We start from the raw sequence: 25,622 nt of genomic DNA on the forward strand, positions 1-25,622 counted from the left end.
GCAATCACAATGATTACTATGATGGTATCTAATCTTTTTGTAATTATTGCAGAGCATGACTGCAAAATCAATGACTGAGAACTCCAAACTGGTCATTACTGAGACAACTCAAAAGATGGTGATTCACATACCAGCGTTTCCTTATTAATCCAGTGCTAATACGTTGTTTATGTACTGAAGTTTAGAGACAACACAGTTTAGGGACTATTTTATCTGTACAATACCCGAGGGAAATGAAGCCATTTAGTACATTCAGAAATACTGATGGCCTTTGATATATTTAATAACAGTCTGAAGTTTGTTATCTGGTGGTTGAACATCAATGACAGCCCTTGGGTAGTAATCCCTTACTAGTGAAATTGATGCCTTTACTAGTCCTTTCATCTCTTAATAAAAATGTCTCCTTTCTGTTCTCCTTTTCTTTTCTTCTCTTGCCACATTTCCTTTCCCTGTCCAGCTGTTGTTATATGTTACTTTTCTTTCACTTGATGTCTTCCAACCTTCGTATTCTCTCCACTTCATCTTCCAATATCCATTTCTCTTTCACATCTCAACCCACTCCCCTTCACTATTTATTCTGTTCAGCCGACCTTCCCTGCTCCTCTCTCCCTCCCTTTACAGTTACATTTATAAGTTTCCCTTTCTTTTTTACTTCCCTAAGGCACCTAACCCAGTAGCATAACTAGAGGGGGGCGGGCCCTGATGAGTGACGCGCAGCCGGGCCCCTCCCCCCTCTGTACGGCAGCATTTTCAGTGGCACACGGGCTGCCGGGGGGCCCTGAGGGGGTGCGGGCCCTGGCCCGCTCGCACCCCCTGCTCCCCCGGTAGTTCCGCCACTGACCTAACCCCAACCCCATTCATTTAGCAAAGTTATTATCCTACACTAATACAACATATTTCCCCCCCCATCAGATAATACTATGCCCAGGTAGTTTTCTTGATACCCGTAATGGAGGTGCACAACATACACAGTACACCATACAAATCAAGTATCAGCAATATACAACTCTCTAGTTGTATTTTGTTCTTTACTGTTCTTTTTTCTTTTTTCTTTTTAACATCCATTTTTTATCTCTCCTGTGTCTTTTGATCTTCTTGTCCAATTTCTTCCCCTCATCTCTGTTTTTCTTCTCCCTTCTCCTACTTATCCCATTCCCATTACAGCTCAAGCCTTCCCCGGTCTCTCACCAAATAACCTTTTTTGTCAATATTCCTCTTTATTTAAAAAAAGCCCTCATCCTGCGCATTTAGCTTCCAACAGAGCTGTTTATCCCCTACTCCCTACATTGATGTTTCCCTCTACTAGTTGAAGGGCAATACTATCTCCAGTAATGGTATTCTATTTATTAGATGCAAGTCAGTGTGTAGGAGCAATTTACAAACATAAACTCCATAGACAGCAATAATTTTTCTGTTTTGTAGGAAATATTAAAAACATTATTATTATAAGAGCAATCTCTGTTTTTTAGAGTTCTTGAAATATGCAGCATTAGTGATGCCACTGTACTGAATATGTGTGGGTTTATAATTCTGCTTGAGCTCTCCCCAATCCTTTCAGTGATGGCATACAAGTTTACAACCTGGCACAATAGAAGAGGTTCCCTGTAAACACACGTACTATGTGCTGATCATATCATATGACAGCTGCTCCCTACCCCTGGCAATGCACTTTACTCAGCAGCTTTTTATTTATACAACAGTATGCAGGAGTGAATTTATATAGTGCAAACTATCATCACTCTTGGCCAGCATTCTTGTTTCCAAAGCCCAAAGTGTAAATCCTTCTACTGGTTTCTAATATGTGTCAGAATCATATTTAATAATAAAGTCTCTTCACATTTAAAGTTATGCTCAACATCCATTTCACAGCGCTGACGCCATATCTTAAAAATAACATTTACTTGCGTATGTACTGTAAGGTTTTGCCCAAGTCTAGTAACCCCTGGCAACTGAGCTCTTACTTGTCTACAGAAGTTGATTTTTATAAGGGGACTAGACCTGCACAAACCTAAGCACAGGTCTTCATACATGTATTTAAGGGCAGATTTATCAAAGTTTGAGATGAAAATTTATTTCAAGTCACAAGAACAAAAATTAATTTTCTCCTGCAGATCCAAATTTTTATTCTCCTTCACACTGGTGTTTTCTTGCAAAAAGAATTCAGGTAGATTTCCCTTTCCTCAATCTGTTCAAGGAACTGGAATGAAATTCTTGAAATGAAATCTCAAGCACTCCATGGTCCTAAGAATGCAAAGGATTTGCTGATAATTCTTTCATTTTCTCATCATAAAAGGGATACTGTCATGGGAAAAAAATTTTTTTTCAAAACACATCAGTTAATAATGCTGCTCCAGCAGAATTCTGCACGTAAATCCTTTTCTCAAAAGAGCAAACAGATTTTTTTATATTTCATTTTGAAATCTGACATGGGGATAGACATATGGTCAGTTTCCCAGCTGCCCCCAGTCATGTGACTTGTGTTCTGATAAACTTCAGTCACTCTTTACTGCTGTTCTGCAAGTTGGAGTGATATCAACCCCTCCCTTTCCTCCCCAGCAGCCCATCAGCAGAACAATGGGTTGGTAACCAGATAACAGCTCCCTAACACAAGATAACAGCTGCCTGGTAGATCTAAGAACAGCACTCAATAGAAAAAGCCAGGTCCCACTGGGACACATTCAGTTACATTGAGTAGGAGAAACAACAGCCTGCCAGAAAGCAGTTCCATCCTAAAGTGCTGGCTCTTTCTGAAATCACATGACCAGGCAAAATGACCTGAGATGCACCTACACACCAATATTACAATTAAAAAAATTCACTTGCTGGTTCAGGAATGACATTTTATATTGTAGAGTGAATTATTTGCAGTGTAAACAGTGTAATTTAGAAATAAAAACTACATCACAAAAACCATGACAAATTATAGGAATGTCACGCAATTTGAAAATAGTTCTTGAACATTTACAAAAAAGTTCTTTGGCATTCATACTTGAGAAAATGTAGTTGAAAAATTAGGTAACACCGAATTAAAAAAACGATAAACATATTTCACATATAAGATGAGCCGGAAAAAAATAATATTTTTGAACTTCAATACATCAAAATATATACATATGCTGCAATAGTTTCATGCTACAGTATCCAAAAAAGCTAAGGGGTTGTTCCTACTGAATTGAGCATAGTACAGGGGAATATCTAAGTTAGCCGTTTTATATTTGTCTATACAGGCTATGAAGTAAGAGTAAAGTACCCTGGAAAACAATGCTATGCCATGTCCTTTATTGAATCTGGATCTGTACATAAACCTATCTTATAAATATCACAAACCTTAGTTATAAAATTTGGCGAACCATTAGTATGCAGAACTTGCACCATCCTGTTCAGTAATCTTGCTCTGGCCATGGAGATCCCGACTATGGTCTTACAATTTAGTCATAGATTTTTTTTTTAACATACCAGTCAAAACCTTGAGAAATCTGAGAAATCTTGAGAAAATAAGTTATTGTTCGTTTTTTAAAGAGGAATGGAGGCGAGCAGTAAGCAACCTGGTGTGTGATGTCATGGCTACTGGGCATCTACACCATATAAACTACCACATATGTCAAGAATCTAAATGTATTTTTTGCTCCAAAAATGTTTCGAGATGTGGTCCTCTGGATATGTGGTCCTCTGGACATGTGGTCCTCTGGATATGTGGTCCTCTGGCCTAGAGCACTGAAATTTAGAATTCTTCTGTGAAAACACATAGCAAATACATAGTAACCTGACTTAAAATGCTCCTTAGGTCAAAAATCAGTGGAAAAATCACCATCAGGAAATTATGCCTTTGAAATGACAAACCTGGAATTTAAATATTTTTAGATGTGATTTTTCATGAGTCATTCCCTTGCTACCACCATTTAAAGAAATCCATAGAAAACCTAGTTTTCCACTGAATATTTTTAGTTTGTAAACAAAGTGTAAACTAAAAGCTTCTGCCCCCTTATTTAATATTATTTTCTGCAACATCAAATCATTCTTAATCCCCCTTTGTCACTGTGCCCCCTCAAGTCAGATTGGAGGTTTTTCTCATTTTATAAATTCAACATTAGTAATTGAGCAAGGCAGATAAATTTGGCCAAATTATTATTGCTTCTGTCAATTACACAAGTTTCTTTAATTAACTGGAACCTCTAACACTATCATCTACATTAATTACAAGTAATCGCTCTTAACTGTGATCTTGATTATGACCGTGGCGTAAGAAGGAATAGACAGTTAGGAGTGGATACCTCAGTAAGATAGCACATTATTCTTCTCATAAAAGCAAAGTTCTCCTCTGAAGGGTACTTACAGGAAAAAGCAGGTTCTTGGTAAAAAGTGATATACACCATTATACTGTTCTTACAGCTTTTATGTGGCTATTACTCATGTGGTTCACATACTGTTGGAAGAGTCTCTTGATGGTTTTATCCACTCAGACACAGGAACCTCAAAGAGGTTATCTAGAAACACTGGAAAAAACTATCTTAGTCCATAGCCAAGAGGTCATTTTCGTATTTTGCCCCCTGCAAAAATTATTCATGAATTTGTGGACAAAAATGCTCAGATTTATCATATTTCAATAAATGATTCCTCCCTTTTAAGGCAATAATTGTTGAAACTACAACTCAACGAATGATGTGCAAAGTGGTTGTGGAAAAATTCCTCACCTGTTAAAATCTTCATTATATCTCCCTGTAAAACAAAGAATATGTTCAAAGGCCTTCACTCTTCCACAACTCGCTACATCTCTTCACTGTGCCTCAATGTTTCCCTAGTTGTCTACTCCATTCCTCCATTCCTATCAAAGCCACCATCTCTTCATGCCGCCTACATCCTCTAGCATCTCCTGCCTTAAACCTTTCTCTCTTTAAATGTTTACCACTGGAATTCCATCCTTGTATTTTTCCCTCAGACTCTTCAAAACTGAACTGAAATCCTACCTCTTAAAGCACCAGCACAGAATCTATTCCTACAGTATCTCAGAGTATCTCAACACAAGGACCAATGCCCCAACTATTGAGCAGAGCAGCACTCCATTCCTATTTGTACCAGAAAGTTGCATACTTAGATTGTAAGCTCAGCAGGCAGATACCTTTGTCCTTGTGTGTCTCGTAACACATGGCACTTGGCATTTGTGATATATCAGGACTGAGTGGCAAGGTGTAAAGAGCATTGGTGTATATGGTTAAATCCAGCAGATGGTTGCATGGGCAGAATGCTTATAACATAAAGTATACTCATTTCTCATGGTCTGTGGAGGTGGAAGACAAACAATGTCTGATCTAGGCCTGATCCAGGCATATGGTAGAAAGCCTCATAGACAGTCCAATAAACAGGCCAGAGGTTAGACCAGCAATCACCAAAAATTATCAAGGCTCTGGAACAGACAGGGAATACAGGAATCGGGCAAGAACCAGGTAGGGGATCAGAAATTGGGAAAGATCCCGATACAAGGCTAGATCACAACAAATAACCTAATGAACAAGCACCAGTGGCAGCTAGAGACAGACTTATATAGGCTCTTGATTACTATGGGATTGGAGGAGAAGTAAGCAAATACATAGTAGGAGAAGAAGAAGAAGTCAAGAAGGCTTGACTCCAAAAGTTTCCAAAAACTCCAGTGGCTCAACAAAGTAATGTCATATTATCCCATGGCCCAGGGTTTGAATCAAGACAGATGCTAACATATGAATTTTTATTTATAGCAATGTTTATTCCCCATCTATATACTTATACTGCATAAATAGGAATAGTGCAGTGTGTATAAGTAGCTCTTCCTAAAGAAAGATATTCCATAGACATATGGAAACTAATGTCGATGACAGGATTTGTGAACCGGAGCTTCCATTATTTATGCCAAATCAAAATAGAGCTCAATTTGTCTTTCCTATAAAACCTACTTTTATACCACTTTCAGCACAACAGCTTCCACCTCTCCCAATATTGATCCTTTCGTTTTGATTTTGGCTGTCGTTCTCAGGGACATAAAAATTATGATCACATATCTTGGCAGCCTAAACGTCTGCTCTGTATAAACACATCATTTTTATTTTGGACCATGTACCCTTTTCCCCTGCACCGTGTGATTTGCAATTAGCCCCTTGACTGCCATGGTTTTTATACCTGTTAAGGTATTAATTCTTCAGTTACCTGATGCTTCTCCATGTGAGGAACATTAGGACACAAAATGGGTCTGTAAACCACTTTTGCTTTAATTATTCCACTGAAATGGCAAACATTAGCCTTTATTTTATCACCGTTTAACTGTGCATAATCTATACTGAATAAAATAAAGATGAGTGGAGACTCAAGGAAGGAATAAGCAAGACAGACTTTAATAATTGTGCGTTCTACCATGAGTCAACAAACTGTTAAATATTCACATATTTCATTGGTTTATTTCCAAAGTAAATACATAAAATAGGCACCTGCAACTATACTAACATGTATTTTAATCCATGGTTGAACTTTCAGGTGGTATTCACTACAGTTCATTGTTCTTCAAAAACAGTTATTAGTTGCAATAAGGGAAGGTTTGTGGTGACATGGTAGACAAAAAATAATTCAGTTCCTGTTTATGAAATATTTGTAGTGCTCCCATAATCTATTAATTACCTAACTAGTATTGAGGAACATTCCACACATTTTGGAATGCACTGGACCTCAAACATTGGCTCAACCACTCTATATATATTAAAGTTTGTATACTAACAAAGATGGAACAAGCATATGTTGAGACATGGTCAAAAGGCTTTGCCATTGAAAGTTTACAATCCAGGGCCTGGGATTAGTGATGTGCGGGCTGACCCAGAAACAGTGCAGTGACCTATGCGTTGACCACCGGTTGGGCAGGGTTGAAATTTGGCCAACCATTGCAGGAGAGGGTTGAGTTCAGGCCAGAGTGGGGAATTACACTCTTCCACTGCTCCCAAAGATTCTGTGTCTTGGAACCAGAAGTAGCATACAGAGCAAGATGATGTGGGTACTGGTCGATTTTGTGGGTTAAGGTTTTGCGGGTTAGGTACATCACTAGTTGGGGAACATATGATACAAGAGGTATTTGTTTAGCAGTAATGGGTGCCATGGGTTTAGTGTACAAGTGGAAATAAAGTCAGTGAAACTTATTAATATGCTGAGGTTATGTAGGTTCAAAGTGTGTTTTATATGAAAGTTGAGGTCAAATGGGCAGTTGTGATGGAAAAAGAGATATGATCAGGCAAAGAGAAAGAAGTTTTTAAGGGGGAAAATCCAAATTCTTATAGCGTCAAAAATCTAATTTTTCGATATTATGCTCCAGAACTATTAAAAATCCTAATGCAAATATACTACAGCTAAAACTGTTCAGTGTCATGTAAAAGTCAATGGCAGATGTCCCTTCTACAATTGGAAAATGTTTTTTTGCCTTAATGGTTTTCCAGGGGTTTGAGCTGTTTGACACTGTTTGTGGTTTTGTGGTTTTCGGTGACAATTGAAAAAAGTCTTATGATTTTTTAGAGACTTTTCCCGCATGTACATTCGTTTATTCAGATTTTTTGTAAATTAAACCAAATTGCAGTTGGGAGTTAAGTCAAATTTCTTTTTTTAAAATAATGAGAAAAATGTTAGTTTTAATTACCCCCCTCCCATAGGTTCTCAAGAAATGTTGCCAACATTTAGTGTGAGATCGCCACAGTGATGCTTAATTTTAGAATCAAACCAGATTTATTTTATATATATATATATATGGGGATTACAGCTGGGGCCCATGTATATACAAAATATATATAAAAGGTTTGGTACGAAACAAAAACGTTGCCCTTGCTGCTCTCTAGTTAATGAATAAGCAAAATGTGTTATGTAGAAGCACAAAATATAAATAGAAGCATCCTTCTTTTCCGTAAAGATGCCTGAAAACCTACACCCTCCTAATTTGGACTAATCCATTTGCTATGCTGCAGACCTAAAGGTCCTTTGTAGTTGAAGGTAGCACAAGACAGATAGGCGAGCACTTTAGTGAGTGAACCCTCTCAGCTGAATGCATGAAAGAGATACATTAAAACAGCAGATACTTGCTTTTGGAATAAAAATTAGCCACTGGTTATGAGGATGAAACAAATGAAGCTGATTTAATGCTACACGCTGCCTTTATCCAAAGTTTGAGCAATTTTTCAAATCACTGCCACAGGGCATGTTAAGGCTTCGTTCCTGATGAAACTACAAATGCAGAAGCGCAATAAAGTAGTTTAGTATTGTATCTGAAATGCAAAACACCCGCATTATATATAATACATAAAAATGTTTGCTTCAATTCAGTCATTGACCTTTTTAAAGTGTTTTGCATTAAGCAATCTGTTTTTTTTTGTTTTTTTTTGTTAAAAGAAACACATCTGACAAATATGTTGGTTCGACGGAGTTGATATGATATAATGGGGTGTTTGTGCCTGGGTGTATATCATAATATACGGGTCTTTGCAGAAATGTCTACATTTTTTTTAGAGGGAATGTTAAAATTGGATGAAGCACAGGCTGCAACTATAGGAGTTTGGAGTCAAAACTGAGAAGCTTGTGAAAATTCCCAAGAGAGTTGTGTTTTCTCTGGACTCTGGTGCAAAATGTGATGTGGCCATAAAAGTCTATCTATTTATGTAATTTAAAACACATACAGAGTTTGCTCCAGTTATAGTAACAACTGACCAGCAACTATTTGGCTGCACCAAAGGGATGCGCCAAATCTAGGATTCAGTTTGGTATTCAGCCAATATTCAGATTTGGGCAAATCCAAGTGCCTGGCCAAAATAATTAAGTCAAAACATTGTTAGCCACATGTTAGCCACATGCTGCACGTGGTTCTTTTCCCCCCTCATTTCCCTTATTTACATTTGCAAATTAGGGCTCAGATTCAGTTTGGTATTTTGCAGAATCTTTCACAAAAGGTTCAGCCAAATCCTAAAATAGTGGATTCGGTGCATCCCTAGTTGTAGTAAACTGTAGGGGCAAATAAATAAAGTGGACAACATTTGCCAAAACAAAAAGACATGTTACATCTTCAGGCTTTTGTTGCACTTTCAGCCAACAGCTCAACTGGAGTTGTAACTCAACAATAGTTTAATATTAAATACCTCTCTCTACCCACTCACCAGTCTTCTTAAACATTAGACAGTAAGCGCTCTGACTCTCACATTGGAGAGGAAATCATGAAGTTTCAAGGTCTCTGCTTCACTGGCCAAATTATATATTATCAACCTGGTCATTCAGATTGCTGAAACAGGGTCCTGGAGACTGTAGAACTGAGTGTTCTCAAGTTCCTCTTGCAACCCCTGCCAAAAAAGTATTCTGGTGCAATTATACTGGACAGGGTTGAGGAAGTGGAAGTATTGGAGGTTCCTTCAAGGCTGTAACACATCTCAATTCACCTTAGTAATCAATTCAACTTTTGGTCTGTAATATGAGACAGTATTTCCAATCCTGGGCCTCATCTAAGGTTGGGGCCCCAAAGCAAATTTCCACTCTTCCCTGCTCAGAACCATCCCTTGGAAGATCGTATCCTACATTATATCTCATGATAACACCAAGTTAGCTGACGTCTCTGGCTGTATCACTAACACAATTGCAGGTAATTTGATATTTTGTAAAACGGGTAAGTGTGCCAGAGAGTTAATTGATTTCCTTCTAATTAGCACTACCTACAGTATGTATAATGACTCATTTGCTTCTATTACTAGTACTTAATCCCTATGCAGATGGCTTGCTCTTTGATGGCTTCCTGACATCGCTGTGCAATTAACGAGCACAAGGGGTTAATGTGCTAAACAGATGTGCGCTCGGAGCAAGGGAAGAATCCTATGGATGGGGGGGAGATTTTATTTTCTCCATATCCCAGGTACTTTCGCAGTCACCTACAGATAACCGTCTTAAATCACGGTAAATTACACACCGCATGCTGGCGACTCGGTCATGGAAAATTATGAAGCTATGTGGAGTCTCATTTGTTGTGCTGAAAACAAATGTAAATAAATTACTGGCAGAATCTCATTTACATTTAGAAAATTCATCCGGGCTGCCTGACGTGCCTGCAGATTCAATTTTCTAAATGACACTTTAAAGAGAAGTGTCACTCATTAAATGGAGATCCAGGGGGTGGGGGGTTTCGTTATAAGGAGATATTACTCATATCAGCAGCTTTTATTCTCTGTATACGGCACCACTTGCTCTCCAAACTTATAAACTACAGCTCCAGCATACGTAGTCCTGAATTCTGAGCTTCTTCAAGGCCAGGCACTAGTTATGTACTTTGTGAAAGAGTAATTTACTGTATTGTCAAGCCTCCAGGCCCTATGTGGGTTACATTTACATGACAACGACATGGACACTACCACAGCACCAAAAATGGCACCATAACGGCACAAACCATGACCGTCATACAAGAGTTGCAGGCACAGACCATGATGTCTCAAACCACAATGATACAAAACACAGAAACTCTATAAGGCACAGGTAGCCCACTGCTCTTTGGCTTGGATAGGTGCCGATGACATGCTATATATAGGGATCTGTTATCAGGAAATGTACCCAGAAAGCTCCGAATCACTTAACGGCTGTCTGCCATAGGGGCAAATTGGCAAAGTGACTAACGCTGGCGAAAATTTGCCAGTGTGCCATCATTTTGGTACTTTGCCAATTTACTAGCGGACAATGGCGTAACTTCGCTAGCGAAGGAGATTGACTCTAGCGGTTCTTCGCTCCCTAACGCCAGGCAAATTTGCACTCTAACGAATGGATGTAACTACGCAAATTCACTAAGATGCAGATTTTACTGAATGTTACTTTTTGCGCCAGACTTGCCTTCGCCACCTCAGACCAGGTGAAGTGCAATAGAGTAAATAGGAGTCCCAAAAAACGCTAGCGTCTTCTCCTTTTTCAGGGTGATAGGCTGAAAAATAGCATAATTTTTTTGGGGGGTAACCAGCTTCCCCCCTACATTTCCTAACATATGGCACATAAACTATACACTGGGCTTATGTGTAGGGCAATATAACGACTCTATTTTATTTAGGTTTCCAGGGCTTGTGTAATGTAATGAATTTGCTGCAACATATACGTCCATTCAACTTTTAGTTTCCGTCGTAACGCCAGCGCAACTTCGCCATCGTTCGGCGCCCTGGACGCAACTTCGGATTTAAGTGAATTAGCGTTATCCTGGTGAATCTCTGCCTGGCGAAGTGTTTCGCTGTGAGCGAAGCCATCGCTGGCGTATTTTCGGAGGTTAGTGAATTTGCCCCATAGACTTTATTTTATTCAAATAATCCAAATTTTTAAAAAGGATTTCCTTTTTATCTGTAATAATAAAACAGTACTTTGTACTTGATACTTGGTACTAAGATATAAAACCCTTCTACTAACATGTAAAGCCCTTCACGCCCTTATCGACATTTTTTATCTAACAACTCCAGCTCTTTGACCAACTTCCTAAGAGAATGTTTTCGCTGTTTAAAGGATTTCTGTCTGGCCCTATAGTGTTATAGAATATATATATATAGCAGAGCAAGTGAATCTGCACTGGTCTTAGTGTGAAACATCTTAATTTTTTTATTGTTGTGAAGACTGCCCATTTGGGTTTGTTATATATATAATATATGTATTAATACAGGTATGGGATCTATTATTCAGAAACCAAGTATCCAGAAAGCTCCAATTTATGAAAAGATCACCTCCCATGAACTCCACTTTTTCCAAAAAATCCAGTTGTATAAAAATGATTTCCCTTTTCTCTCTAATAATAAAACAGTAGTTTGTACTTGATCCCAACTAAGATATAGTTAATCCTTATTGGAAGCACTATTGGTCTTACTTAATGTTTACATGATTTTCTAGTAGACAATGTATGACAATCCAAATTACGGAAAGATCTGTAATCTGGAAAAAAAAAAAAAACAGGTCCTGAGCATTGTGGATAACATGTGCCATACCTGTATATACAAATACATATAACATACTGTATATACAGGTATGAGATACATTATTCGGAAACCCATTATCCAGAAAGTTATGAATTATGGAAATTTCCCAAAGACTCTATTTTTTTCAAATAATCCAAATTTAAAAAATAATTTCCTTTTTCTCTGCAATAAAATAGTACCTTGTACTTGAGCCAAACCAGGGTATAATTAATGCTTATTGGAAGCAAAACCAGCCTATTGGGTTTATTTCATGTTTACATGATTTTTTAGACGACTTAAGGTATGAAGGTCCAAATTATGGAAAGATCCATTATCTGTAAAATGCCAGGTCCCAACATTCTGGATAACAGGTCCCATTACCTGTATATATACATATGTATAATATAATATATGTATATAAACTTTTAAAATTCTTCCAGAAATCCATTGCGTTTCAAGAAAGTCATCTAACCATTAAATTATTCAGCATGTTTTGGACGCCAGTTGTAACTCTGGTAAAAATAAATAAAACATTATTAAACAGATAAGTGCTGCTCCCCCACCCCACACCCAGAAGAGAAAATTTTAATGAAAATACTTAAGGGAGGTGGAGAAGCTGCTATTATTCTTACTGTCTGACCAAAGTGGAGTGAATGCAAATGTGGTGCCAGAGATAGGATAAATTGCCTTCAAAAAATGAAGTAAGAAGGAAAGAACAAAAAAGAAGGCAAAAGAGTAAGTTAACAGATAAAGGTATTTTTCTTTTTATACAAGGAATGGGCACCAGTTGGCCTTCCTCCCCCTCCCATGATCTATCGTTAATCACCTTACTGCACACTGCAGTTCCCTGCCTGACATATCATTAGGATCAAGCACCGAAGAGAGACCAAGAAGACCACAGAAGATGAAGCATGGCTGGTGGTGCATACATTGTATGGAAAGCAAGCCACATAGTTCATTTGGATAAGGAGGAAAACAGATTATCAGCCTTAAAAATATGGTGGTCTGCATGGCTTATTTAGAGCTGATAACAAAAAATTTACTGAATTTAAGTCACTTTACTTTACTACTCAGGGTAGGCATCAGATGGACACACATGGCCCTGTTATTGTTGTGGAACTAATAAACAATTCAATGCTATATATATATATATATATATATATATATATATATTTATAAAAAGGTATGTAAAATAAAGGTACTTCACATATAATCACACAATACACCATGTTAACATGTTAAACTGAGTAATGAGTTGATGCACAGCTGTAACCAAGAGTAAAATTCTGGTACAAAATGTGTGAAAAAGGTGCCTTAAATTATATCATTTATTCTAAAGTATTTTATGTCCCATTTACTTCAGTGGGTTACACCAAATAGGAGGTAGTATAACATAATTGCGTCATGCATAGATCTAAGCATGATGTAAAATAATACCTCAGATTTTAGACAAGTGCATAAATATCCCCCTACAGCTTCATTGGTGTAATGAAATAAGGGTCCAATTCATATAGCAGAGCAATTCTTGAATATATGCCCATGATAATGTTAATGAATGTACAACTCACATGGATAAAGTCTGGGCACCCCTGGTTTCCATGGTAGTTTTTAGCACTGCAGTCCAAAGGGTGAGGTTCTCATTTGATCCTTAGAGTACTGACCATTATTACACCATAATGGAGATCAAACTTTCTCATGTGCCAAACCCCTAAAACTGGGTTTATTTACTAAAGTAAATATTAAAATAAATAATCTTAATAAAAAAGCTTGACTGAACGCCCATTTTATCTTATTTATTAAAAAAACTCAATATAATTGGATTCTGAAAAAAATTGATACATTTGAGAGAAAACTTAATTTTCATACAATTTTTGGAGCTTTTTCCCAAATCGCTTGATTTTTCAGAGTTTACACCCGAAAACCCCGGAAACATTATCATCAGATTATCGGGCTAAACCCAGTACAGACCACAATAACATTAAATTGGGAAAGGTGCCTCTACCGTTGACTTTTTTGGATTCAGACTTTCTACAGCATTGGGGTATAAAAAATCTTGAAAAATCTAGTTCTTTTTCCCTTTAAAAATTAAAGTTTTCTAGTGGAAAAAAACTTGAATTTTTTGAGTTTTCAGAACTAAACTTTTAATTAATAACTCCCTGAGTCTGATGTTACATGTGAACCAACCACTGATTAGGAACCAGTTGGATCCGCTCAAAAACCAGTTCCTCTATATGGCATGAGATTCATATTATAATTACACCAGAACTGCAAATTTCATGATCTTGAGAGTCTTTTTGTAAACCGTTGTGGAATTTAATACATGAAGCTTGGCTGATGAACTTATTTTGCTTTAAGTCAGCCCAGCTAATATAAGCAGTACTTCTCTTCAAAAGTAGCTGTATTGTCTTCAGAACACACTCAATACTTCTGCCCATCAATATACCATATAGTCTATCTGCTTATAATGCAGAGTTCAGAGTTCAAGCCTGAGACAACTTGGCCCTCCATTAGCGATCATTAGACTTCTACTATAACATTATTGGTTATACAAGAGGGGGACTACAAAAAGAAGCAGATCTTTTTGTTTTGTTTTTTGCTCAACATATTGTCCATCTTTGATACTCTTGTTTTTAAAGAAAAAACTAAAATTCTGCAATATCTGCATTTTCTTGACCATAATTAATTAATCCTCTGCCAGGATGTGTAGTGGTCAAACATAGTGAGCCACCTATTGATTATCATAGTCAACACCAGGGCCTCACTCACTAGAATAATCACTTCCAAAATTACACTTAGGTCAACAGGCACCTGCAGTTATTACTGTTTACAAAAAGACCAATTATAATGCAATAGTTTGACATTGAAATGCAATTGACTCTATAATGAGGTAGCAGTAGCTGCTCAAAGGTTAAGGAGCAAGAAGCCCACTCAGGTTTCACCAGATTTGTAAAATATTTTTCCATTATAATTTTAGAAAATCTGTTCTAAATAATAAAATGCCCATCTTTAGAGATCTCCCATCAACAAAGTTAAATTAACATATAAGAATGTGGTTTCCCTGATACCTATATGCAATCTTATGCATCCACAATGTTAGCTGGTGAACTGCCACCCTTAATGTTTTTGATAAATTTTTTCACAATCCATTCCTAATATTCTTAATCAACAAATTACTAAAATACTTTTAGATTGTAGGAGATGTATTAACAATTCAGGTCATAGTCTACCCTAAAAAGCTTATGGTGTTTTGCCTGCTCCATTTTTGACCCTGCTCAAAATACCATTGTTGGATACAACCATTTTAAAAATGATATGGGTGATTTTCACAGCAGAAGAAACTTGTTACATGTGCCATGTCTGCCTGAGGGATTGATTGCTTAGTCAGTGTTGTTCTTTAACACATCTGAAGCTGATTTAAATTTTCCACGTTATACCATACCCAACAATGAATAACCTCATTTACACAAGCATGAACATGAACAGGTCAGAGTGTATAAGTATTAGGAGAAATGGGCAGCCCATGAAATAATATTTTTTATTTGTGTGTTGCCAAATTTATAAAGCCAAAAGCTAAATGATGCCGCAATTGTGATTATCTCAACAACTGTGCCAAAATGCTTCATCGCAAAGCATCCCAGCTGTCCTCGCTTGGGTACTGATGGCCAGCAATTCTTGTGCCACCAAGCATGCCAATGATGGCCGCAGACTAAGAGAGCTTTGGGGATGTTGTTTGTAGGCTGGCATCAATTATGGCATGAAAGCTGTTCTGAGAACTCCATCATTAACAAATCACTTCCTGGAATTGTTATGAGGTGCTTCAAATATGCAAATAGCAAGCTGCTCGCGTCTATACTGCCTGGGAAAAAAAAATAAAAAATTGGAAATCAAGATTCCCACATTTATTAATGGATATTGCTTTCAACTGCTCTGATTATGCATTACTGCAAATTGGTTTCTCGATGCGCGTAGCTCCATGACTGAACTGCAACAGTCATTCAATCAGACAGCTGCAACAGGTAAATCCAAGTATGATGGATAAGCTGCTCAAAGCTATTCAAGCCACTCTGCTCTACACAAAGAGCACACCATTAGTATCTAAGTACAACTCACTGATTAGTTACAACTCTGACCGACTTCACGAGTGGTGGAATGCATCCGCCTAGAGGGAATTTTGTTGAATGTTGTGATTATTCATCCCTACAACTACAGTGTGCTACCCTTGTATGAGTTCCCTTAGACTAAGGAATGAACCGGCTCTACCCAAGTGTATACCAACCTTTAAAATTTCTTTTTGATTTTTGTCACCGAAGTTAAGTGTTTCTCAAGCTTGACATAACGTTTTTTTGGGGGGTTGTTTTGCATTGTGTAAGGTTGCCACGGGCTCCAATGGTATAACAATTAACAATTTTCAACAACTCTTGTGAATCCTCAAGTAAGTTGAGTAAAGGATTTCAAAAACAAACAAAAATATCCATTGGTTTTAAAACCTATGGTAAACCTTTGGTTTCGTAATGAGATAATTTGTAGGGATTCGGAAAATTCCTAATTTTTGTATTTGGATACCGAATCCTCCCCAAAATATTTTGTCAACATATAGAACAAAATCCAACCCTAATTTAAATTTGAGAGTGGCCAACAGAGCATCATAATTCAGTAATACAAATTACGTAAGGTAAATAAAACATTAAGGGGGGAATGTAATCAAAGTTACAAAGAGCAAAACAATTCGCACCAATAAGAATAAAAATCCACACCTCGCAATGTTCCTTAAACTGTTATTGCATTGCGAATTTTAATTGTGCACTCTTAAGATATGATTGAAGGTGTCCTAATCTTTTAGAGCAAACATAACGACTTTTTTAGGAAGAAGATTTATTACATTTACTGCGTATTGGTGCAAACTATAAAATTCGCAAACGGTCTTCCACTGCCGGAAGTGGTCGCTGAACAGTTTTCCGGTTCACAAAAGCTATATTAAATCCGCACCAAGCAAAATTTGTTTGCGCAAAGGCATAAATTTTCGTATTGCGAATAGTTTTTCCGTTACCGACTTTTATTACATTTCCCGTAGGAGTCAAGACAAAACTGAATCTTACAATGGACTATTACCTCCCATAGAAAGTCATTATTAAAGTATGAGTATTAAGTGTGTTTGGACCACTTGCTATGGGAATCATACGCAATAGGGCTTATTTATAAACACTGGGCAAATTTGCACATGGGCAGTAACCCATAGCATCCAATCAGAGACTGTTTTTTTTCAGCCAGCTGCAGGTTGAACCATGAAAGCAAACATTTGATTGGTTGCCATGGGTTACTGCCCAGGTGCAAATTTTTGTTTATGAATGAGCCCCAATGAGTTCTTCCAACAGTCCAAGAAGGTTTATGAAATCATGCTAAGTCTTAAGGGCTCATTTACAACGACAAGTTCATTGTGTAAAGTACAATTTTTGGACACAAATCACTGTTTTTGTACCCACAATGAAATGTTTTCCCCACAACTGTATTTGCCTCAGTTGCATCTGATGCATCAATACTAATGCAATTGTGGGTGTGTAGTTTGCCATAATGGACACAATTGCGGTTGGGGATTGTTTAATTCACATTATTAAGATGTTTGCATGTGATAACTTGCTGTTATCATAGTCCACACAGTAATGCAGTCAGCTTGAAGGCAGTGGTAGCTCCAGGGTTCCCCAGTGAATTTACTCTAGATGCACATGATTCAGATGAGGAGGTGAGATGACCAAAATGGTGCAGGACAAAAAAGGGAAGAGTAAGCAAGTGCTTTCAATAAATGGTGTCAATGGGTTCAATTAATGTTGTCGATTTGTGTGTGAGTGCAGTTAACCCACAGTTGTAAGTGAACCTTTTTGTGTTAGTGTGCCTGTGCTGGGGTGATTAGATTAGATTGTAACTTCCACTAAGTTAAAGGGATACTGTCATGGGAAAAAAAGATTTTTCAAAATGAATTGGTTAATAGTGCTGCTCCAGCAGAATTCTGCACTGAAATCCATTTCTCAAAAGAGCAAACAGATTTTTTATATTCAATTTTGAATTCTGACATGGGGCTAGACATATTGTCAATTTCCCAGATGCCCCAAGTCATGTGACTTGTGCTCTGATAAACTTCAATCACTCTTTACTGCTGTACTGCAAGTTGGAGTGATATTACCCCCCTCCCTTTTCCCTCCCAGCAGTCAAACAAAAGAACAATGGGAAGGTAACCAGATAACAGCTCCCTAACACAAGATAACAACTGCCTGGTACATCTAAGAACAACACTCAATAGTAAAAACCCATGTCCCACTGAGACACATTCAGTTACATTGAGAAGGAAAAACAGCAGCCTGCCAGAAAGCATTTCTCTCCTACAGTGCAGGGACACGTCACATGACCAGGGGCAGCTGGGAAATTGACAAAATGTCTAGCCCCATGTCAGATTTCAAAATTGAATATAAAAAAAATCTGTTTACTCTTTTGAGAAATGGATTTCAGTGCAGAATTCTGCTGGAGCAGCACTATTAACGGATTCATTTTGAAAAAAAATTTTTTTTCCCATGACAGCATCCCTTTAAGATGTGAATGATGCACATAACTAATCTGAGATGTCAACCACCCAGAGGTGATTTCCAGGAGTTTTTTGTACATTAAAAAATGCCAGGTCCACCCGACCATGCCCCCAGCTTCACCCTTCCCATATATATTGAAACTCCTTTCAGCTGTGGCTGGGATCCTGATAGTTGCAGTTTAACAGTTATATTCTTAAGGGATTCTCTTTATTTCTCACTCAATATAACAAGAGCTTATTTCCTAAATGTGATACCCCAAAGACTAAAGATTCTCTGTAGAGAATTGAACCTGGTCCATCGGGTCCTATCATTTTTTATGTTTCCTAACCCTACGGCAAAGGATCCCTTTGACGGCGCCCTAAAATCAATCCTTCACCCGTTGAGATCTGGTAAGGCAGGGACAGGAGGATCATTCATACAGATTTTGGGCCAAGAGGCTGTTGTACTTATTCCTTGCACTTCAGCAGAGGACAAGCAAATATATAAGCACCCGTCACCCCAGTCCTACACTGTCTGTAAACAAATGAAAACAACAAATCTGAATAAACATTTCTTTTATGCATATTTCCTTCTGCATTAGTGTTCTTTTATGTGTGACAAAAGGGTCACTAAGAAACCAAGCGGAACCTAGAATTTTTTTTTTTATGCTCGCATTCCATCAGGTTTGTAATTGGAAATAAAGTGAAATCCTAAGGCCTGGAACCTTTATTTCTTCATAATGCTACACACTTAATTGCTCCTGTCATTTACCAACACGATTATGTTGTCTCGAAACGGAGACAAATAATAGATTTTAGTACTTATGCGGCGACTTAAACTGCATGCAGAGAGCCACAAACTACGCCATTAAGCTGGAATTACAGCTTAAAGTCAGAAACAAAAATTTAACCCCAGTAATCATTATCCCCTCAAAATGAAAGACCACATGAGTTTGATGCATCCTGAAATCCAATTTTTAACCAACAGAGATTCAAAGCCCTCTATTATATCAGCGTGGTAGTTTTGTTACAGTAAAACATTGAACACAAGTATTTCCCATCGAAAGAGCAGAGGAAGGAAGATGAAAGCAAGGCAGATTACTGATTTAACCCTGTGTTACATAATTCCATCTTCATCTTAAAAATGCTGGAATTAGAAATAAAGCCAGACTTCCCTCTAGGAGCTAAAAATTGTAGTTGCTGTATTATTCATGCATTTGGAACTTCTTCATACGTTTAATATGGAACCCGTTATCCAGAATGCTTGGGACCTGGGGTTTTATTTAATTGAATTAATTTAATTTAGATCTTCATACCTTAAATCTACTAGAAAATCATGTAAACCTTAAATAAACCCGATAGGCTGGTTTTGCTTCCAATAAGGATTAATTATATCTTAGTTTGAGTCAAGTACAAGATACTATTTTATGATTACAGAGAAAAATAATCATTTTTAAAAATTTGGATTATTTGGATAAAATGGAATCTATGGAAGATGACCTTTGCATTAATTTAGAGCTTTCTGTATAACAGGTTTCTGGATAATGGATCTTATACCTGTACTACATATGCCACCAAGTTCAAAGCTGGGCTATTGTCTTCCTACCCTCCTTTGTGGGAATAAAATACTGCTATGTGAAGTAGTTGGCCAGATGCTGGAATATACCAAGGAGCTTGAAAAGTGTGAGGACCTATTATATAAACCCTGGAAACATGGGACAGCAACTGATCTGTATTAAGAATCATCTCTGTAAAGCTTTGTGTAAAACAAAGGATACTAGTAATAACCTAACTAATTTGAGTTATAGTTTAACTACTGTACTCTCATAAAGAAATATGGATGCACCAAATCCATGATTCGGTTTGACATTTGGCCAGTATTTGGCCTTTTTCAACAGGATTCTGATTCGGCCGAATCCTTGTGCCCAGCCGAATCGAATCCTAATTTTCATATGCAAATTAGGGGCAGGGAGGAAACTCGTGTGACTTTTTGTCACAAAACAAGGAAGTAAAAAGGTTTTACCCTTCCCACCCCTAATTTGCATATGCATATGGAAATTAGGATTTGGATTTGGTTCGGTATTCGGCCGAATCTTTCGTAAGCATTCGGGGGTTCGGCCGAATCCAAAATAGTGGATTTGGTGCATCCCTATCAAGAAATGAGATGGCTTAAAACATCATTGTTGATGTGTTGATGCTTTTGAAGTATGTTGGAGGCAGCTAAGGCCCTCTCAGATGGTATGTCACAGTCAGTAAGGCAGTTAACATATGTACTGTATACATATCAAGTGTTTACCTTATAAAAATATCCAGACAAATCTTTTCAACTCTATTATGTATAACAAATCAATTGGAATATCGAAAGTGTTGAAACTGTCCCCCTAAATTACAGTTATCTTGTGATGGTTTGAACTGATTCCAAGTGGTATGGAGGTCAATATGAATTCCATTAAGTGCATTATGGGTTTATTGGTACGAACTTCTACAAACAGTTCAGTCTCAAGTCAAGAAAAGAACAAAGCCCAAATTGATGGTGTGTAACCCACCTTAGCTTGGAAACCAATATCACCTGAAGGACAGAGTTGCTTAAGCCCATTGAGAGTCCTTCTTATTCTGAATGCTGATCATTTAAGGCAAACATATATTTGCAAAGTATACTGTGTTCTTTGCTCTTCAAAATAATGACCATAATAAGTTCGGTATCTCTTTAGTAGACCAGAAGAAGGCTACATCAAAAGGGGAACCTGAACTAAGATGAACTTGATCCTGTTCAAGGAATTGAAGAAATAACCAATACCTTCAAGGTTGTTTTACATTGGATAAAGATCTAAATGATACCAAGGTACCAAGGATCACTTCAGTTAGCTTCAACTTGCATATTTCCATGTACATCACTAATATCACTGATAGTCTGCACAAGGCTGGGCATAAATACAACATAAGGGAAATGGTTTGAGAGAAATATGATATTTGTTTTTGTAGTTGACGATGATGGTCATTCTTCTACATTACCACAAAGAGGAGTAGTTTTCTATCTATTGCAGAACTGCCCGTCCTCCATCTACTGTAGAACTATAGCATCCTTGGATAATCTTAGTCTGACATGCTAGGAGATATATTTAAAGCTATAAAAACTTCCAAAGGGTTATGGGTTGGTCATTAATAGTCTACACTGTATCTCTTACTTAAAACACCTCATACTGCAGCAACATCTAACCCTCTCCTCCTTGCTGAGGTCAACAAGAACACAGAGTCCACGAGAGGAAATCTGGATGTCCTGAATTCTGAAACCAGCAATTAGCACCACATTGCTCATTTCAAAAAGAGCTTTCGCAGGCAGATCATTTGTACATTGATATGTTCTCTAAACTTGCTTTGAACTTCAAGGAACTTTGGTAACTTGGTTGCTTATAATCAGCACTAAATTGCAGAAGAAGTAAGTAGCTTTTCAGGAAAAGAGTGAAACAGGGAATTTGTCAGTTACCACTAAAAGGACAAGACCCAGGTCATGAGTGGGCATCAAAGTCAAATATGCCATATGCAGGTTACAGTTTAATAAATATGGAAAAACTGAAAGCAACATTATTCCAAAAAAGTTTTGTATATGTCCTACTGGTGAACAACACAATGACATACTGGTATCCCCATGATGTACCAGTGGCTCTTTTTGGTGCACTATGAAACAATGTGTATGCATATGTATGCAACCTGCATGGATACAACACCGCTGCACCCTACTTTATGAAGGTTTAGGAACCCTAATCACTAAATTTAGTATACCCATCCTGGGCCTGATTACTTTCTCTATGAATCGGACAAAGAACCTTTAGAATAAATGATAGGTTAGGCATATTAGTCATAAACATATCTTAAGAAGGCCATCAGGTGCCAGCGAGTACAGTAGCTGGTAATGCACATCTTTTCCATGACTTACAAACAATAATGTGAAATTTTGGATGCCGTTCAACATGTTTATTTAACCCAGAATGCAGCTTTTTCCCCACAATTCCAGTGCAATTATTTCCAGAGCCTAGAATTGGAAAGATCAGTCTGAAGGCCAGTTAGTAGAATTTCCTAGAAACTCCCAGAAGTCCAGCATGAAGGTCAAATAGAGAGTTTTGGATGAACTCTTCTTTGATTCCTAGATATATTCTTGGAGCTGTGGTTAAATGGTTGACCTGTTATGAGCTAAGTAGACATTGTCTCAAATTTGTGGTTGAACCAAATAAGTCTCTCTAAAGCTCAGTTTTTTTAGATATAAACACTGATGTGGTAAAAATTATTTACAATCATCACATGATAGATCCCCTTTAAGGAATCTAACTGAATTCCTATTTGACAGCACCAAGAGCAAAAGCTACAGTAGAATCTTTGCAACATAAATAAAACTACAATATGCTATGAAGGCCTAAGCACAATAATTTGGGCTTTTGCCAGGGCTACTTTTATGCCACCATGAAAATGTCAGTGTTTATGCTGCTGCATAAAAAATCACATAAAAATCAACATATACTTTGATAACATCATAAAAGTCAATGTAAAGAGAGCGAAACCATCGCAGGTAGGAATGATTGGACAATAGAAGGTAGCGGCCCACAACGCCGAAAGGGAATGAATGTCTGCCATTGCAATGGCAGTGAATGTGAGTGAAAAGTATTTTAAATTCAGAGGTATCATGTACATGGGAACAAGATGGCATTGCAATCAGAATATGGTTGCCATCAATTTGATTCCATAATTACCACTTAATCACACCATCTAAAGTACAAACTGTGACATTTAAGGCCAAATCTCTTCAGGTGATGTAACTACAGAGGAAGCAGACCCTGTTGTTGGTGGGACCAGGTCTGATTTATGGAAGGAAGGCCTGTGGGTGACCTACAACACATGCAAAATCATAAGTCACCTCGGGGTAAATTTATCAAAGAGTGAAGTTCCGCCACTAGAGTGAAATTCCGCAGCTCTCAATTCCTTTCTATGGGATTTTGAAAGGCGTATTTATCAATGGGTGAAAGTGAAAGTTCACCCTTTGATAAATACGCCTATAAAAATCCCATAGAAATGAATGGAGAGTGGCGGAATTTCACTCTAGTGGCGGAACTTCACTATTAACTTCATTCTTTGATAAATATACCCACTCATGTTTCCCTAGGGACTTGCCATTTTAGTCAGGGGATGGGGCCAAGATTTTTTTTTTGTGGGGCTCAGCTAGAAAGGGTTGATCTACCCCCTTACCCACAGGGGTTACTGTATATTTGTGTAAGCCACACTGCTTAAAGTCAAAGTCAAACAGAATCAGGGCCTTAACCGACCAATTGATCCATCACAAGCATTGCTGTGTTAACCAATGATTGGGGGAATGTAAGTTGTAAAGTGCAAAACAATTAGCACAAATTAAAATAAAAAGTCTCGTTTCTCAATGTAATAATCTTCCTTAAACTGTTTTTATATTGCAAATTTTAATTGCGCATTGCGAATTTTAATTGCGCATTGCCCACTTTTAAGAAGTGCTTGAAGGTGTCGTAATATTTTGGAGCAAACATAACAACTTTTTCAGTAAGAAGTTTTATTATATTCACTGCGCACTGGCGTTAACTATAAAATTTGCAAACCTTCTTCCACTGTCGGAAGTGGTTGCTAAACATTTTCCTTGTTCGTAAAGCTATATGAAATTCGCACAAAGGCAAATTTGTTCTCACAGAGGCATAAGTTTTCACATTGCGAATATTTTTCCCGTTACCGACTTTTATTACATCTCCCCAGATGTGTTTGTTCTTCTATCGGCATGCAAAAGGAGGAACAGGAACATTTCATGGTGAATAACATCCCTTCCATTACAATCTTTTACTGTAAGAGAAACATGTACATTGCTGTCCGGGGGTTCCCATCTCTCTTCCTCAGGTGGAGAATGTTAGGCAGTAAGGAAAGAACCCCATTGCAGTCTGTGGCCTCTGCATGCAGATTGGAAAACAGGTGGGGCGGTAATGACCATTCCCATTTATACCAGTTCTTGAACATACTGTATCCACCATTTGTTTCAGTTTTGCACAAAAAACACAATACGCAGTAGCCTACAATCTATAGGGAATTGAAGACTTTTAAGGACAAAGAAACCCTTATTTCTTGAGTGGTGCCAATTTGTTAGACCCCCCCAGTGACTCTAATTTCTAAGCTAGGACCACCATGCCATTTCTACTCCTCGCAAAAATGTTTACCTGCACAAAGTACTTTCTATTAGAGCAGTGTTGTCCAACTTCGGTGGTATCAAGGGCCATACATTTTCTGGCCTACCTGGTGGAGGGCTGATAATGGAAGCCAGTGTTGACCACTGACCCCACTTTAAACCACACCCATGTGATAACATTAAATTTAAGGGACAATATTGTTGGTGCTAACTGTCACCTATTACTCATATGTGAATAAAGTTAGTAAAGACATATTAAGACATACCCTTAAATCTATATGCCTCCTTCTCTTCCCCTGTGGATAGAAGTATAGGTATGGGACCTGTTATCCAGAATTCTCCTGGACCTGGGGTTTTCCGGATAAAGGATCTTTCCGTAATTTGGGTCTTCATGCCTTAAGTCTACTAGAAATGCATTTAAACATTAAATAAACCCAATAGGCAGATTCTGCTTCCAATAAGGATTAATTATATCTTAGTTGGAATCAAGTACAAGCTACTGTTTTATTATTACAGAGAAAAAGGAAATCATTTTAAAAAATTTGGATTATTTGGATAAAATGGAGTCTATGGGAGCCATTTCGTAATTCGGAGCTTTCTGGATATCGGGTTTCCGGATAAGGGATCCTATACCTGTACTAGAAAGAGGTGACCAACAACCTTGATACTGTCAGAATTCCTATATAACATAGTAACACAGTTGACATCTGTAGTCAACATCAGAAGAAAGGTTCTCAGGTTGTTATCCTAACTTTATTGCTATGGTGGCCATCTAAAGACCTTGTGCCAAAATATTCTCTATGACCCATTTTGACTCTTGCATTGTAGGGTCCTGAAGGAGTAGCACAATATTAGAGAAGCAGATCCAAGATCTTCAAATGTAATGACTGACATTTCCCTGAATATGTCACTGACCCAAATCATCAATTTATTAACAAAAGTGGTGGTC

General features: G+C 37.7%; 1 protein-coding gene across 2 annotated transcripts in view; it reads right to left on the reverse strand.

Moving 5' to 3' along the window:
* esrrg.L (estrogen related receptor gamma L homeolog) overlaps window positions 1-25,622 on the reverse strand; it is a 460,320-nt gene that overhangs the window by 378,296 nt on the left and 56,402 nt on the right. The gene's annotated exons all lie outside the window — the stretch shown is intronic.

This window comes from Xenopus laevis, chromosome 5L, assembly GCF_017654675.1.
Source record: "Xenopus laevis strain J_2021 chromosome 5L, Xenopus_laevis_v10.1, whole genome shotgun sequence".
NCBI lineage: Eukaryota > Metazoa > Chordata > Amphibia > Anura > Pipidae > Xenopus > Xenopus laevis.